The sequence below is a fragment of the Equus przewalskii genome, chromosome 2, assembly GCF_037783145.1.
Source record: "Equus przewalskii isolate Varuska chromosome 2, EquPr2, whole genome shotgun sequence".
In the NCBI taxonomy this organism is placed as follows: domain Eukaryota; kingdom Metazoa; phylum Chordata; class Mammalia; order Perissodactyla; family Equidae; genus Equus; species Equus przewalskii.
The window spans coordinates 45,075,021-45,090,968 of NC_091832.1; positions in this window are offsets into that span (position 1 = coordinate 45,075,021).

The following is a 15,948-nucleotide window of genomic DNA, read 5'->3' on the forward strand; positions in this document are numbered from 1 at the left end:
CTAGTTTTAAATAATTCTGCCCAAAGCGACAGTCTATCAGCTCCTCTTAGAAACCACTTTTGTCCCCAAACACAGTTCACGGAAACGACCTAGAGTTTTAAAAATCTTTTAAAACACACAGTGAAAGTGAGCTTGGCAGGGTGTCATCCTGGCTGTAAACTGCTTTCTCTCACCCCCACTGTGGTTCAAGCTCAGGTCTCTCGTACAGACGTCTTATCAGGGCTCTGTCCCCCGATGATCTCACCCCCCTCTGCCCCCGTGTGCTTTTCTCTTTAGCCCTTAATGCCCAGAATGCCCGTTCGTTCACCACTTTTCTTTCTTTCAATACCATTTGTAGTGTTGTGTAACTTGTTTGCATTATAAAAAGTCCTATAAGCTAATTGGGGGCGAAGAAGGATTTAAAGTCCCTTCAGATAATTTAAAGAAGGAACAAAATCCATAACAATCTCACCACCCAGGAGCTTCCAGTGCTACTATTTTTGCTCACCGTCTCCTGTCCTTTTCACTCGCCGTTTTTACGTGGTTGTGGTCATGATGCTGGCCCTGATATCGGTTCCCCTACAGTGAACCTGGCATATGTGGGGTTAAAACCAAAAGCACTCATCCCCTTCCCCTGCCTCCCTAGGTTACATTCATACTTAAATACCGGTTTTTTAAACCTTTGTATCCCTGAACTTCACAAGGCAAAAAGAAGTTACAAATTATTAGAGCCCAGGTGGCCTCACACTAACATTTTAGCTAGTTATGGGTCCTTGAAGTTTATTACAGGGACACTGATGTCCAGAGAATATCAAGAAGCCTGAGTCCTCGGCTCCTGGCCCCAGAATCCACCACCCACCACTGCGGGAGACAACCAAGGACGTCCACCTGCAGATTCCCTTATCTCACCATCCCTGCTTTCTACAAGCAGCCTCACCAGGCCAAACGCAGGCTGGCGGGAAAGCTCCAACGCGAGGTCACAGGCTCCTCCTCTCTACGAGCAGCCGCATTCCTCGCAACCTTTAAAACCCCTTGCCTACCGTCTTTCAGGGGGATGAGACAAATTCGAGGGCTCACTCTCATCTCCTGGCTGACGTCACCCGAAATAAGAACTCTTTCCTTGCCATAAGCCTGGCGTTCCAGTTTTATTTGGCCCCTCATATGTGGCAGGTAAAGAACCTGTGTATGTGGCTGGTCAGAGTCCTACTGCACATTCGACCCAGTATTCCTTCCTCGGGCGACATTATGTCGTGAAGACTTAATGTGTCACTAAAATCAAAAACAGAAGGTATTTTTATGGCATACAGCCCAGTAGGTTTTGCTCTGACATGGATGGTGGAGAATTCTGGGATCCCAGACTCGGGTTTAGAATCCTTCTCAATCGAGAAGCAAATTTACACCTCCAGGAGTCTCTAGAGCTAAGGTGGTGAGCAGAGCTGAGGAAGGAGGAGGCAAAGAGAAGCAGTGCCCTGGGTGGGGCTGCTGTTGGGGGCACCCAATGGCCTGGACCATGCCTTCCCGGCTCTCTCCCTTAGAGATCTTTGTATGGCTCCTGGGGTAACATCACCCGCTCCCCCGCCCCCCAACCATACTGCTGAGACTGCATCCCTTGACTGCTCCTTCCAGAACAGCTCCATTTTCCCCTTGGAATCGTCCCTCTGCATTCATGCATCAGCCTCGAGTGGCAGGTACACTTAGAAGCGTTTCTTTCCAAGATGCAATTTAGACCAGGGACAAAGGACATCTACTGATTAGGGAACAAGCCACTCAGCACAATACGGCTCTCCACTCTTGACCCAGCCAGACAGCTTACACCTCCCCACCCGGATTTGCAAATCTTCTCTGTCAAGTCATCAGTTTTCTTGTGCATGTGTGAGTCCCTCCTTTTTCTTTTCATTAAACAATGGCAGCTCTCTTCTGGGCGTTCAGTACCACGAAATAGGAAGCAAACACTTTTTTTCCTCTTGAGCGCAGGTATAATTTTTACTTACTAAGTCATCTTACAAACTCAGCTAAGTTCCCTGAAGGCGTGTTTAAAGATTGAATAAGGCCCACCGCTCATCAGTGGGTGTGTGTCCTTTGCAGAAGGGTAAATAAGAATATTTCTGGCAAAGGAAAGTCGAGTTGACTATGGAAAGTCTTACTTCGGAGTTTTGGGGCCGATACTTGGGAGCAGTCCTCTTTCGGTTCCCTGTGTTGGATTCTCTGCCTGCAGGACTGCAGCAAATATGAAAAGTAGGCTCACGTCTTCTTTTCAACCCGCATCTCGGCCACCTCCTAGTCCACCTGTCTTCAGCTATTCAGGGAGCGGAACCTCCCTACAGCCGCAGACCAGCCACAGGCAGCGTTCCAGAATCAAAGGACAAAAGCTTCCTTAGACCGTTGTATGTTCCTGGGCTCTCCTTTCACACGGACAGGCGAGCACTGACTCTGGATGGAGCAGGGCTGGGGCCTCCTGGGTGTCTCTGTAGAGAACAGGGCTGCCCCCTCTTGGGGTCCAGCAGGTGCAGGATCGACCCAGAGAGTGAGCCCCAGAGGCCTCATTTGCCTCACCCTCGACCCACTCCTGACAGAGAACCCCAATTTTATTTTTCAAAAACTCACAGGTCTTGCCTTAATCTCACCCTCCAGGTACGGACACCCAGTCACTCTGCAATCATCTATTAAGTGGCTGCTGTGTGCCAGCCCCGGTGTGAGATCCCAGGGCTGCCGTTTAGAAGTCTAGAGACTAGCAGGAGAACAGACATTTTAGCTTAGAGGAAAAGTAATTCTTAGCTTGTCCGTGTACAGCAATTTGTGCTACGTAAGCGACGAGACAGTCATTCCTTTACTTAGAAAGGATTTATAGTACCTAGGCACCTTAACAGTAACAGGAATAATAACATTAGGAGTATAGCGATAGTGTTAGTAATAGCACACTATTAGTAGGAGCACTGGCACCAGCATTGATGGTCACGCTGCTGTTGCTGTTAGCAGTAACAGTAACAGTGGGGTGGTGGCGTGTGGTCCAGAGCAGCCAGTAAATACTAGAGTGCATTTCCTTGGTCCAGATTCTTGCCTTCACTTACTGGCCGTATGAGATTGGACAAGTGATCCGAGCGAGCTCTCTCTGCCTCCACTTCCTCATCTGTAAATGCGTTAAAACCACATTTGTCTGACGAAGCCGACGCCAACATTCAATTAGAGTGGGTGTTAAGAGCACTTAGAATGGAGCCCGGCGCAGATTGAATCTCAGATGATGTTAACAATTATCGCTCCTTTCTGCTGTGTCGTGGTCTCAAGAACTCGGGGACGTACAGCAAACCCCACACGGTGCTCCTGCTCAGTGGAATTTGGGGAATGTGATGGTCAATTCGTGTGTCAACTTGACCCAGCCACGGGGGTCTGCTGTATGTGCCCCCAGGCCATTGTTTCTAGATGTGTCTGCGAGAGTGTTTCCGGCTGAGATTAATGTTTGAATCATGCACTGAGTAAAGCAGATGGCCCTCCCCAGTGTGGGCGGGCCTCATCCGGTCCCCGAGGGCTTGAACAGAAGAAAACGCTGGAGGGAGGTTGGACGTTCTGTGTGCCTGACTGCTGAGCGGGGACATCGGTCTCCTGCCCTCGGTGCTCCTGGTCTCAGGCCTTCAGACTTGAACTGAATTTCACCACCAGCTCTCGCGGGTCTGCAGCCTGCGGACAGCAGCTCTGGGGACTTCCCAGCCTCCATATGGCATGAGCCAGTTCCTTAGAGTGCCTCTCTTTCTGTCCATGTGTAGAAATATAGATAGAGAGAGAGAAACAGATAGACAGAAATACATATAAACTATAGATGGGAATACATATATTTCTACCTACCTCTGTATGTGCTGTTGGCGCCGTTTCTCTGGCGAAGCCTTGCTGACACAGTGGGTCTTGCTTGTGTCAGCTGGGGGTCTGCTCTGTGTTAAGCTTGGCTGGGCAGGTCTCCCAGTGCCCCCTTCTCAGCTTGGGAGCAGCAGGCTGGCATGGCAATTACAGGGTACCAGAGCCAATTAGGCTAGTGGGTAAAGTGCTTTCAAGACTTGGCTTATGGATCATCTACTAACATGCCATTGGCTAAAGCATGTCACGTGGCCAAGCCCAGGGCAAGGAACGCTGTCCACCCACAATGGGAAGGCGATGCAGTTATGGCCAAGGGTGTGGAATTGCATGAATGCAACCTACGAGGGATGGTCCTGGAGTTCACTCCTCAGTCTGACCAAAATCCTCTCAGCCCTACTTAGAATGTGTGCCAGGTGTACGGTGGCCTAGGATGGGCTTGTCTGGGCATGTACTGAAAGCTCCAGGTGTCACCGTAGGGTGACCTTCCGTCATGTGGCCACACTCTTTTATGTGGAGTTGAGATCTTAACACCCAAAACAAGCTTGAATCTTCTGCACTGAAGCTGTTGCTCTCCTCCTGGGGGGCCGGGGAGGGGGAGGCGGTGGTGTGTGGGTTATGACATCATTCTGGAGTCATCTTATCTAAATCCTCACAACAGATGTTTGTCGAAAGGTGAAACTGAGACATAAGCCTCTTAGAAGCATTGTCAAACTCTCATAATCTCTCCTAACATATTTAACCAGTGCGTGCTCCGCACAGGGTGGCCTGGCGCCCTGCGTGTTATCAACGCTCCCCAGACACAACTCAGAACTGCCGATGCACAGGTGACTTTGAAACAGAGAAAGGAATCTTTTGTGCCAAGGAGAATGGCAGTGCCCAAATTGCTGGGTGTTCAGAAGAAAATGCTCTGTCACTTCAGACAAATCTTATCTATTTTTTTTCAAAGAAGAAAACCAAGGATCATTAAACTATCAGTCATGTGGACATTCTCCTGCCTTCTGGGCAGCCTGTTCACAAATGTTCCAGGAAGAGCACTGTGCCCCGTCCTGAGTTTTCCAGGAAGAGAGAATCCTGAAGTCTCCAGGAGCTGTGCCTGTCACTTTCCTGCAGCCTGTTTGAGGTCCCTGCTTGGTGGCGGGCGTACTGATCACCCACCCAAGAAGATGTGCTCACTTGAGGTTGTTCCTTTAAGACCCTCCTGCGAGTGTTTGGGCAAGCTGCTGTGGGCGAGAGTCCGGTGGGGCTAGGGTGGAGAGGGTCAGGTGGCCAAGAGAGAGCTAAGAGGCTGGAGCACCTCCAGGAAGAATTTGTCACCTCCTGCTTGGTGTGTCCATGGCTATGTCAGGTTCCTGGGCACTTGGTGGTTGACCTATGAGTCCCTCTGGCACCTGACTCTAGTATGAGCTCCTCAAAGCCAAGAATGTTAGGCTTTCCTGTGTATCTCCACGTTCCTGTTTCTGGCTGAGGAAAAGTCTCAGAAAATGTGAGGAGAGAGAGAGGAAGAGAGGCAAGGAGAGAGAGCGAGCGCCTTGGGGCTTCCCCAAAACTTCAGAACTTGACTTGCCACCAAGATGACCACCACATCTGCGTAGCCGGTGCTGACTTTGTTAAAACTATTCTTTAAATAACTATTAAATCAACTTATCTTTTACATTAAGCACTAAGATTATGAGATCACTGATTTGGTGTTCTACTTACATGTTATTTTCTAAGATACTTTGAAATAAATGCCCACCTATTGAAAAAAAGAGAGCTTAGGCCCGCATCATGCTGCCATTTCCAGGAATGTCTATGCCACTCTTGTTCCCTCCCTCCTTCCTTCTTTCCTTACTTTTCCCTTTTTTTTCCACTTATTTTTCATCCATCTATTTTTCTGAAAGTTCATGGTCCGGGACTCTCCCCCAACAGTCACGTCTTCTTGAGGATCCTCAAGTAATAGTGACGATGACAAAGACAAACAAGCAGAGGCAACTGCTAAGCTGCTTGAAAGTGAGCTGGGAAATGCTGCCACCACATTAGCCTGAAGGCTCCAGGAGCAGAAGGATGCAAAAAGTAAACTTATTTTAAAGAGACCCCTTTCGATGCAGGTCTGTATAGATCACAGACACCAGTCTCCAGAAGGGCACAGAAAGAGGACAGGCTTTTGAAATCCATCCCTCCAGAGTCACAAGCTTGTCACGACATTTATAGGAAATACACATTTGTGTTTTTACCCTCCCAGCTTCTAAGAACCAAGAGGGACATTTGGTTGTTGAAGATCCCCATGCTCCCAGCTTTTATATACTGGACAGGAACATAGGCCATGTAATATGACACAGATGAGTGGGGAGACTTGTGCGAGTGTGCAGACCCACGACCAGACCTGCGAGGGGAGCAGGGGGGATAGCTCTGTGTTGGTGTCTGGGCATGGAGATGGGGAGACCTCCGACGGGTCCCCGCCCGCCCGCAGAGCTTGCTCACATTAACATTTGAGCCTCTGGTACCCTTAGCTCATGCCAACACCACACATATTAAGGAGGAACTGGATGCGGTGATCAGGGATCAGCCTTCTGCAGGAGACATTTGCACTTTCCAGGGCTGAACCCAGGACTCTTGCCCATGCACTCAGTAACTCCCCCACCAGACTTCCAGAGGGTCATATTTTATTCTCTGAATTTTCAAGTGTGTGTAAATGACAAGACATAAAGCCTTTGTGTCTTCTGTTTTTGAAGCAGTTCACTCTTCAGGTGTGACCCAGGCTGGGACCCTTCCTTCTGGTCAATGGGATGCTGTGCTCCCCATCACCGATTGGAAACCATCCACACAACGCCACCAGGAGGTACGCGATACAAATGATGGAGTAAAGTTATGTCGCAATGAAAATGAGTCAATTATACATTTCCTGAAACTTTAATTAAGAATTCCTTAATGAATATCTCATTTTGATTAATCTTAAGGCATTGATAAGAATGAAAAACATGTTATGAAAATGCAGTGATGCATCAGAAATTGTATTTAATTCACAGTTGAATGAATTTTAATCAGCAATGGTATTATGGGACCGTGGAGCAGAGATTACCAACCTTGCTAAAAGGGAGATGCACTTTATTTATAGGGTCTGGGACCTTGTTACCATTAATTTTAGACAAGTAGAGAAAAAAGTCTCTTAAACAGAAATACGAGTCCCAGAGAAGGGAAGTTCTGGGTAAATAAACGTTCAAGGACTGAAAGTATAGAGCTGCCTTCAATCCAGCTGTTATTGAAAATCCTGAAATGGTGCATGGGGCCACCTGCACGGAGATTATGGGAGTGTTTTTGGTAAGCTTTTTAGAGGAAATATATGCAGTAAAGTGCAAAAACTGTACGGCTTGATGAATTTTTATGAAGTGAGCACACCTGTGTAAGCACCACAAGGACCAGGCTGCAGAGCATTGCCAGCCCACCAGAAGCCTCCTGTGTCCCCTCTCAGCCATTTCCAGGCCACCTCTTACCACCTCTGATTTCTAGAATGATCGGTTTGTTTTGCCTGGTTGTTTTAACTTCACATAAAGATAACCATAAAATATATACACTTTGCTGTCTGGCTTTTTTTACTTAACAACTCATCTGTGAGGTTAATCCATGGTGCTCTATGTAGCAATAGGTGTTTCATTTCACCATCATAAAAACATACCACAATTTGTTGACTCATCCTTTCGTTGATGGACAATTGGATTGTTTCCACTCGTTGGCCATTACAAATAGCACTGCTGTGAACATTCTTGTATTTGGGGTGTTTTGGGGGGGTGGGGTCGAACATATATACACGTGTCTGTTGGATCTACACCCAGGACTCGGAGCCTGACCTCTCCTCTACCCGCACCTGGTTTCCACGTGGGCTCCTCCCATCCCCTGGCTTTGTACACTCCTTCTCTGGTAATGGGCTGCAGCGTTACACTCTAGTTCTGTGTTGCAAAGCACTATGTGCAGCTGCCCAGCTGGCGCTTCTGCTCGGATGTCTCTCAGCTCAGCCTAAGCTGCGCTCACACCCCTGGTCCCTGCCGACTGCTCCCTGGAGCTCAGTTCTCCACCCAGTCCCTCGGCACATCTTGCTGGCCTTCTCTTTGCTCCAGTTGCTATTGCTGCATAACAACTAACCCCCCAATTTATTGCTTTAGATGGACAACCATCCCAACACGCTCGCAGATTCTGTGGGTCGGAGCACCGTGCGGGCAGCTTGTTTCTGCTCCGTGCTATCTGGGGCCTCAGCTGGGAAGACTCAATGACTAGTGTGGCTCGCTGGCTGGGGGCTGGGAGTATCTAGAGGCGTCTTCACTCACACGTCTAGGGTCTGGTTAGGATGACTCGAAGACTAGGATTGTCAACCAGAGCCCTTCTGTGGCCTCTCCATGTGGTTTGGCTTCTTCCCAGCGTGGCGGCTTCAGTGCGGTCAGACATCTTACACGGCTGCACAAGGCTCCAAGCGAGTGTTCCAGTGAATGAGGCAAAGGATGCTTCATCTTTTAGGACCCAGCTGGGATGTTGCACAGCATCACTTTTGCTGTACTCTTTTAGATGAAGCAGTCACATGTCTGCCCACATTCAAGAGGATGCGAATTAGACTCTGCCTCCGATGGGGGTGGGAGGCAGGGGCACATTGCGCAACAGCATGTACTGGACTGGCTGTCTTCGGGAAACGCAATCTGCTGCCCACCATCTTCAAAATACATCCAGAAATTTACCACTTTGCCCCACCCACATAGCTTCCTCCCTGCCCCAGGCACCAGCTACAGTAACACCTCACTTGTATTATAGTGAATGGCACTAGTTTTGTCTCACTGTATTATGGATGCTGTGGATGGTACTGGCTATGCTGATATTGACGGTGACCACAATAACGACAGATAAGTGAGTTAATACATGTCAAGTAATTAGAACTATTATTATCCATCCCTTTAGGCCTCAAAACGGTTTTGGAGGCAGCATCCCATTTTATAGGTGACAGGTTCAAGGTGAAGGTGGGCTGGTGAGCAGCTGAGCCCCATGACTCCCCAGTGACAGTGCTGTCCTCCTGACTATACCCTGTATTGCCTGCTGTGCGCAGTGTTCTGATTAGGGATATTCTGAATGCCAGGTACAGAGACCCAGTCGAACCAACCCGAGTCACAGGGAATTTATTGCAAATGAACCGATCAGCCTCCAATGTATTACTCAGACAGCCTGGGTTATGGCGCGGCAAGAAACAGCTCTAAACCAGCGGCTTGGCATAGCAAAGGTCTATGTCAACTCACACAAGCTCTGCCGGGAGTCCAGATGACTCTTCATGCGCGTCACCTGTGGTTTCTGTTAGAGACGCCATCTGATGGAAGCTTCGCTGTCCATAGCAGCAGAGGGAATGAACACAGCCACAGGGTCTCTCATCAGCAATTATGCGCTCTGCCCAGCCACAACATGGATGCCCGTTACCCATTGGCCAGACCAGCAACATGGCGCCATCCAGCTGCAAGCGTGGTGGGAGGGTATAACCCATCATGTGTCTAGCAGGAGATCAAAGCTGAAATAGGGTGAGGATAGAATCTGTCTATACCATTGTTTTAAAGCACGGGTTTTATTACTATTTAGGTATGGTAAGGCCACCAGATCAGGAATACTTGCCATTGAAAAGATTGTTTATTACTCACGGTTTCTCAGAGGAAGGGCACACCACACCTTGTGGGACCATGGGGGGAAAGAGTCAGTCAGGAGGAAGAGAAGAATGTAGGTGAAGGCCTTTGCTGTGGTTTCCACGTGAAGGAATGGATGAGGCTGGACCAGTAGGTTTGGGATTGGCTAGTTTGAACAATTTCAGCAGGTTCCAGGGCATGGGGCAGCCCCTAGCTGTCCGGTACCTGCCCTGGGTGACTGGGGCAGGTGGATGTGGCCAGGTGAGATCCTGAGAGGAGGTGGTGGGGCCTGGGCTCTGGATTGGTGGTTTACATTTGAAAAGCACACTCTTACAACTGAGTTGTTTACTGCCTCTGGGAATTGGCTGGCCCTGGGAGGCGGTCTCTGCGGGGTCAGCAAGGCCCCCAAGATCTCAAAGCATCAGAAATACAGAAAATAAAAGAAGTAGTTCATATCCCCACACCCAGGAATCAAGGAGAGAAACCCCAGTGGCTGTGCAAGCTGATGACCTCTGTCTCTGACTCCCTGTCTCCTCTTTATTCTCTGTTGTCACCGGCTTCCTGCTGGCCCCGTCCAGGACACCTGCCTGATGGTTCTCCTCCATTATCCACCTCTAATTGGCCGGACTTACGGTCTCCCAATTCCAGAATCACAAGGGAGGGTGCTGGTTAGCCCAGCTCATTTTTCCTTCCCAGGTCATTGGTCACTCTCTGGCTTGCGTGTGGAATATCCTGATCCGATTGGATCTGGCTAGGGGAAGAAGAGTCCCCAGGTGGCAGGAAGCAGTCCCTTCAGAAGGAGCCCTGGCAGGAGGTCCGAGGGGTTCGCGTCTCTGTGGATCCCCACGTCCCCGAGCACCCAGCGGGTCTCCTTCAGTTCAGAGGAGCAGACTCGGCTGGGGAGCCGGGAGGGAGAAGCAGATGGGTGCCTTTATTTAAAAGCACCCACAGCCGTGTGTGGTAGGATTAATCCGGAATGGGTTCAGAGCTAGCTGGGACCTGGAGTGGCCTGGCGTCCACAGGGCCCGCAGGAGGCCGTCATTAGCAGACTCGCCAGGCCCACGATGCTGCGCCGTGGAAAGCCACCGGGAGCTGGCGGCTGCAGCGTGTGTGCCTGTCCCAGACTGATTATCTCATTTTGCTGGGCCCCACGCTGCCAGAACACAGAGTGCTGTTTGCAGCCCCCGTGCCCAATCAATCACTTATTCATACAGTTTGAAGATTATAGCTGCTCATTTGCCACTTCCAGTCCAACTTGTCATGGCGTGTCTCGGGGGAGACATCCGCACGGCTGTGTTAAAGCCATCCCACTCCTTCTCCATGGCAACAAACTGGGGAGGCTGGAAACCCCACTGGTCCACGCTCACGAGCTGGATGCGAACCCCCACCCAAGCCCCGCCCTGCACAGGAGCAGCGGGCGGGGGCAGTCTTCATTAGTGCCTTCACGCCTTCCAGCCAAAGCTCATAATCACGGGGGACGGATTGCAAGCCATTCGTCACTGGTAGGGCAAGTGGGCATGGCTGTCGGCTCTCAACAAGGCCCACTCGCCCTTCCTGGGTGATAAGATTCAATCTATGGACCGTTTATTGGGAGCCTGTTACTGTCGACCTCAGGGTCTACTCGAGAGTTTTATTAATCAGGCTGCTGCTTCCAGCCAACTCCGGCTCGCGGACAAAGACGGATCGTCTCGGAGAGGCCAGCTGCCCCACTCTGCTCCTGCGAGAGCTGCACTGCGCTTAGTAGGGAGGATGGCGCGGTGTGGGAGGGGTCTCTCCTCATGCAGCTGCTGCGTGTCTGCAGGCAGGTGGTGGGAGCTGTCACCCACAGGCTCTGCCAGCTCAAGGGAGCACCTGGTAGCTCAGCAGAACAGCAACCAGATTCTTATCTCCCCAGAGATGTGTGGGAGCTGCTAGTGCTTGACGACCGGCTCCCAGCAGAACTCACCTTCAAATCGGGACAATGCACCTCTGGTTAGGGTCTCAAGCACGCGCCCCTGGAAGAGGCACTTCGGACACAGAGGATGAAGGAAGACACAAACAAGGACAGCATCTCATGACTTCCCCTCTCTCTGCAGCCTCCCCCCATCCCTGGAGCAAAGCTAGACCTCTGGCGTCCGGCTTCTCCTCTGCAGGTCTCAGGGCGCCTCTGCCTCTGCCAAGCCCAGCGAGCGCCTCCCGGCTCGAAACCCTATTAGCGAGACCGTGTTTCACTAAGCAGTCTGGCACGTTTGTGAGTGGAAAGCCTGCTTCTGGTATTCATGTCACTCTATTCAGAAAACTTCATTCTTTTAGCAAAAGGCTGCCGGCACCATGGAAGTTCATGTTCTATTCTGACTCAGCCTCGTGCTGAAATTGCCAGGGAGGCGGCTTTTTGATGTCTGCATCGTTGGATGGATTATTCATCACTGTAAATCTGCAGTAATCCCTACAAACATATTTTGTTCCCTACAAATAGATTTGTGCCAACTTTCTCTAATAAATCTTATGTCAGACTGGCTGTTGTCTCTCTTCATATAGCATCTCCCAGCTGAAATATTTAAACAATATATGAGCAATAATAAAAATCGCTGGCTGCAGTCGCTTTTGTTTTGGGAAAACAGACCACACGAGGTAGCAGATTTATTACTTACAGACGGCTCCATCGGAGGCTGGATTTTTCTTTTCCCTGGTGGATTATTTTCTAGCTTTAAAACTCATTGAAGAACTCCATATTTGCCCCTGACTTTACGCACAAAGGGCGAGACATCACTCTTTCTAATGAGAAAGGCTATAAAGCAGCCTAAGAAAGAACAGCAAGAAGCCTTTCTGATCTGTTCCTCCCATTTCCTCCCCACTCTGCTCTCTGAGAAGGAGGCACAGAGTTATCCCCAGCTTTCTCCCAGACTTCTTACCTAACAGGGTTCCCTTCTTTGGGAAATCTTCTGTCACTCTTACCCTAAGTTTCCTCTTTCCACTGTGATAAACTAATGGGGGGCTTGAAAACAGGGGGTCAGGATGAGAAGGAAGAGGACGTGGACAACAGGTTTGGTATGAAGAGGGATGACTGTGGATATTTCCCTAAAGCTCTTTGCCTGGGAAATCAGAAGACATGCCTGAGACCTTTCTTTTCCATGGAATGTTGTCTCTGAATTGCTCAAGGAAATATTTACTACACTAGATCGTACCCCATCTCTAGGCAGGTTCCCTCGGAGAAGCCACAGTAAACAGGAATGGAAGGAACCGGCATCGCCGTGATAGAAAGTCCAGAGGAAGAGGAAGCGTGGGACCCTGATCACATTATCTTGGGATGGGAGACGGGAGAAGGGTGTGGGTGAGTAAGAGGCCACAGTCTACAGCGAATGAATTCCACAGCAGGTAGTCACGTTGCTGTTTTGTGAAGTATCATCAGTCATCAATGATCATCATCACGTTAATTGACAGGTGGGTGTGAAGGAAGCCTGGTTCGCTGGGGGTACGAGGCTTGTACAGCTGGAGCGTATGGGAAGGTTGGGTGCTGTTCTCTCCTCCGTATGTTCTCGTGGAAGGTGAAAATGTCTGAGCCGCCCAGATGAGCAGCTGCAATGAATCACAGCCTTGGACATTTAAAAAACCCAGCCACAGGTGAGAGCTTTAGGATCCCCGAGGAGCCTCCCGCAGTGAGGGCCAGTCAGTCCTCAGTTATGTAGACGACGGTCTGTGTTGAGAACCATACAGGCGACGCTCGTGCCTGGAGTCAGTTCTCCGCTAAAGTTCAGCCATATAGGAAAAGCAGCCGGTCGTGCCTGTCTCTGTCTGCGACTATTTCACATAGAGCTGCATTTTCTGAAACTCACTGTTTCAGTTCTGAATGCAGGTTCAGTGGCTGCTTTTCTGAAAAGTTCTATGTAAACACAAGTGGCCTCAGGGAGTCGTGTGCTCTGAAATCACCCTTTATTTCAAAGGTTATTTATAGGGAGGACTTGCCCTTTCACTTATCCCCTTGGTGAGTCCAGACTTCCCTGGGTTGTCACGGCTTTGTGCAGGGCCAGCTGCACCTTCCGCGTGCTGTGGGTTTATATTTAAGAACCAGCGGAGGGGCATAGAGGGTCCTCAGTTGGCATCGGAAGTGCAGCTAATACACCTTCACAGGAAGCGGGAAAAGCAAGACTATGTATTCAGACCAAATCTGAAGGGGCGATGGCTGTGCATGCCTGGTAGAGCCCTGAGACCTCCCCGGCTGTCCAGCCGAGGTAGGATGTCCTCACCCACACGAAGAGCCAGGGGAGAGGTTAGGGCCGGGACTCAGAAAAGGCTGCGCAGGTCGGGTCAGAGATCAAGGGTCTGGTGGAGGCAGTGAGCAGAGGCGGGTTCTCCAGAGAGGAGCCTGAGATAGGTTCTCAGGGACACTCCCCTGGCCGGGACCTCGGGAAGGCTCGGCTCCCTCCGTCTCAGAGGGGACTTGGAGGACTTTGCTCAGAGGCCAAGAGACTGGGACCAAACGAGCACACCAGCAACGCTGACATTCAGGTAACAAAAGCGGGGCAGCAGAGGGACCGGTGTCCTCTGCACCTCCGGACACTGGCGCTTCAAGGCTGCCGGCTGCCACCAGCCCCCAGGGAAAGGAGGCTGAGGCAGGGTTGTCCTCCATCACTAAGTCAAAACCCTGAGGTTTCCAGGAAGAGCTGCCAGAAAGCTTCCCCCATCATCTGTCCACTCCTGCAAAAAGGGGAAATGCTTTGGCGGGAGGGCTTGCCGTGGAGTGGCTGCAGCGAGCCCACTGGAGTGTGGAGTCTGGGGCCGGCTCACCTACACGTCACCTCTGTGGCCGCATCTCAGCGAGAGCCCGGCCTCCTTCCTTCCCTCTTAGTCTTGAGATGTCTGGGGCTCTCAGGATAGGGTTAGAGGTGGGGAAGCGAAGGGCCGGAGCCCCCAAGGATGCCGAGACTCAGGGGGCTGTTGGGGAGACCCACTGAACTGTGCGCTCCTGTGTGCAGGCGAGCCCTGCCCAGTGAGGAGGGGGCGAGGGGAGTGGGCTGCCTGGGGCAGTAAGGCGGTGCGTGACCTACAGAGAGTTTAAAAACAATAATGAAACTAAGTCCATCTGCTGTTTATTAGGACCACGTGCAGGTGATGCTGCACAACGTCGGTGATAAAATGCTCCACTGCTGGGGCCCGTGCTCCCTCCTGGCATTTAGGAAGAAAGCTCAGTCTCCCTTGCAGTCACTCAGGTTCTGGGTCCTGCCTAGGCCACTGTTGGGGTCCCATCTTTGGCTCTTAGACTTCACAGCGATGTTCTCTGTGCACTAAAATCCCTTCCTTGGGCTTCTCTAAGGATCTCGTCAACTCGTCAGCCTGCACGGCTTGGGATCCAGTGCAGATTAATGGCCCGCGGTTGCCTGCATGATTATTTCTAATAGGCTGATTTGAGAAGTAAGCTATTAATCGCTGTCACATACTGGGCTAACATCATCTCTGTGCGGCAGGGAGCCCAGCATCTGATGCTCGGTGAGCTCTGGAACGTTCCCATGAAAAGGCTCAAAACTGGCTGCTTTTTCACATGCTCCCCTGGTTTCGGCCCAAAGGCTGGGTGCACATCTGGGGAGAGGGCCAGGGTTCGCTCTGCCGTTTGCCTCTCCCTCTCCCTATCCATCACTTTCCTGTTTCTTTCCTACCAAATGGCTCTGGGGCCACAGCCAGGGTTCTGTAAAGGGTTTTTGAGTCAGAGAGACCTGGACTTCAACTGTGACCTGACCCCCTTATTACCTACAGGATCTTCCACAGGTCGTCACTTTCTGGTGTCTCTGTTTCCTGTCCGTGAAATGGGGTTAATATTTCCTCTCTCTGAGGAGTTGTTGAAGGGTATTTGTGGGACATAGTAAATGTGCCCTTCCCCTGGGCATTTTCCCCTACACCACTCCCAAGCATGCCTCCATCACCTTATCAGGACGTGTCACTTCCTCCTCTGCCTCACACAGCAGTCTAGTTGGTCTCTGACAGTGGCTCACACGTGAGAATGGTGGCCTCTTTCGCTTCTCTTCCTCCTTCTTCTCGTCACCAAGATGCCCGTCCAGTGCTTCTTTGTCCTTGGAAATGTGTTGAAGTTCTGGCAGACAGGAATGTGATCCTGGGGGCCTGAAATCTAAGACTCTGCCTGCTGTGGTTACAGAGTCACCAGACAGTGTCAGCCCATAAGGACCAGTGTCAAGTGTCCGGCTGAGTGGGAAAGCCACAGAGATGCTGGGATAAAGAGATGGTCAGTGGTAGAGAAGCCAAGGTGAGAACTCAGGGAAGTGGGCTAAAGTGACAGGGGGAGGGGAGGACAGGCTGGTCTGGGAAACCAGACAGGCCTGAGGTCTGTGAAATCTGAGAATCAATTAGAGGGGCCTCTGAGCCCACGGCAGAAACTGCTCATTCTTTCCCCTGTTCCTCCGTGCTTTCCATAAGGGCTAATGATGCTAGGATTGGTCCATCTATTCACCCATTCATTCCTCCTCCAACCGTCCATCCATCCATCCATCCATCCATCAATCCATCCACCCATCTATCC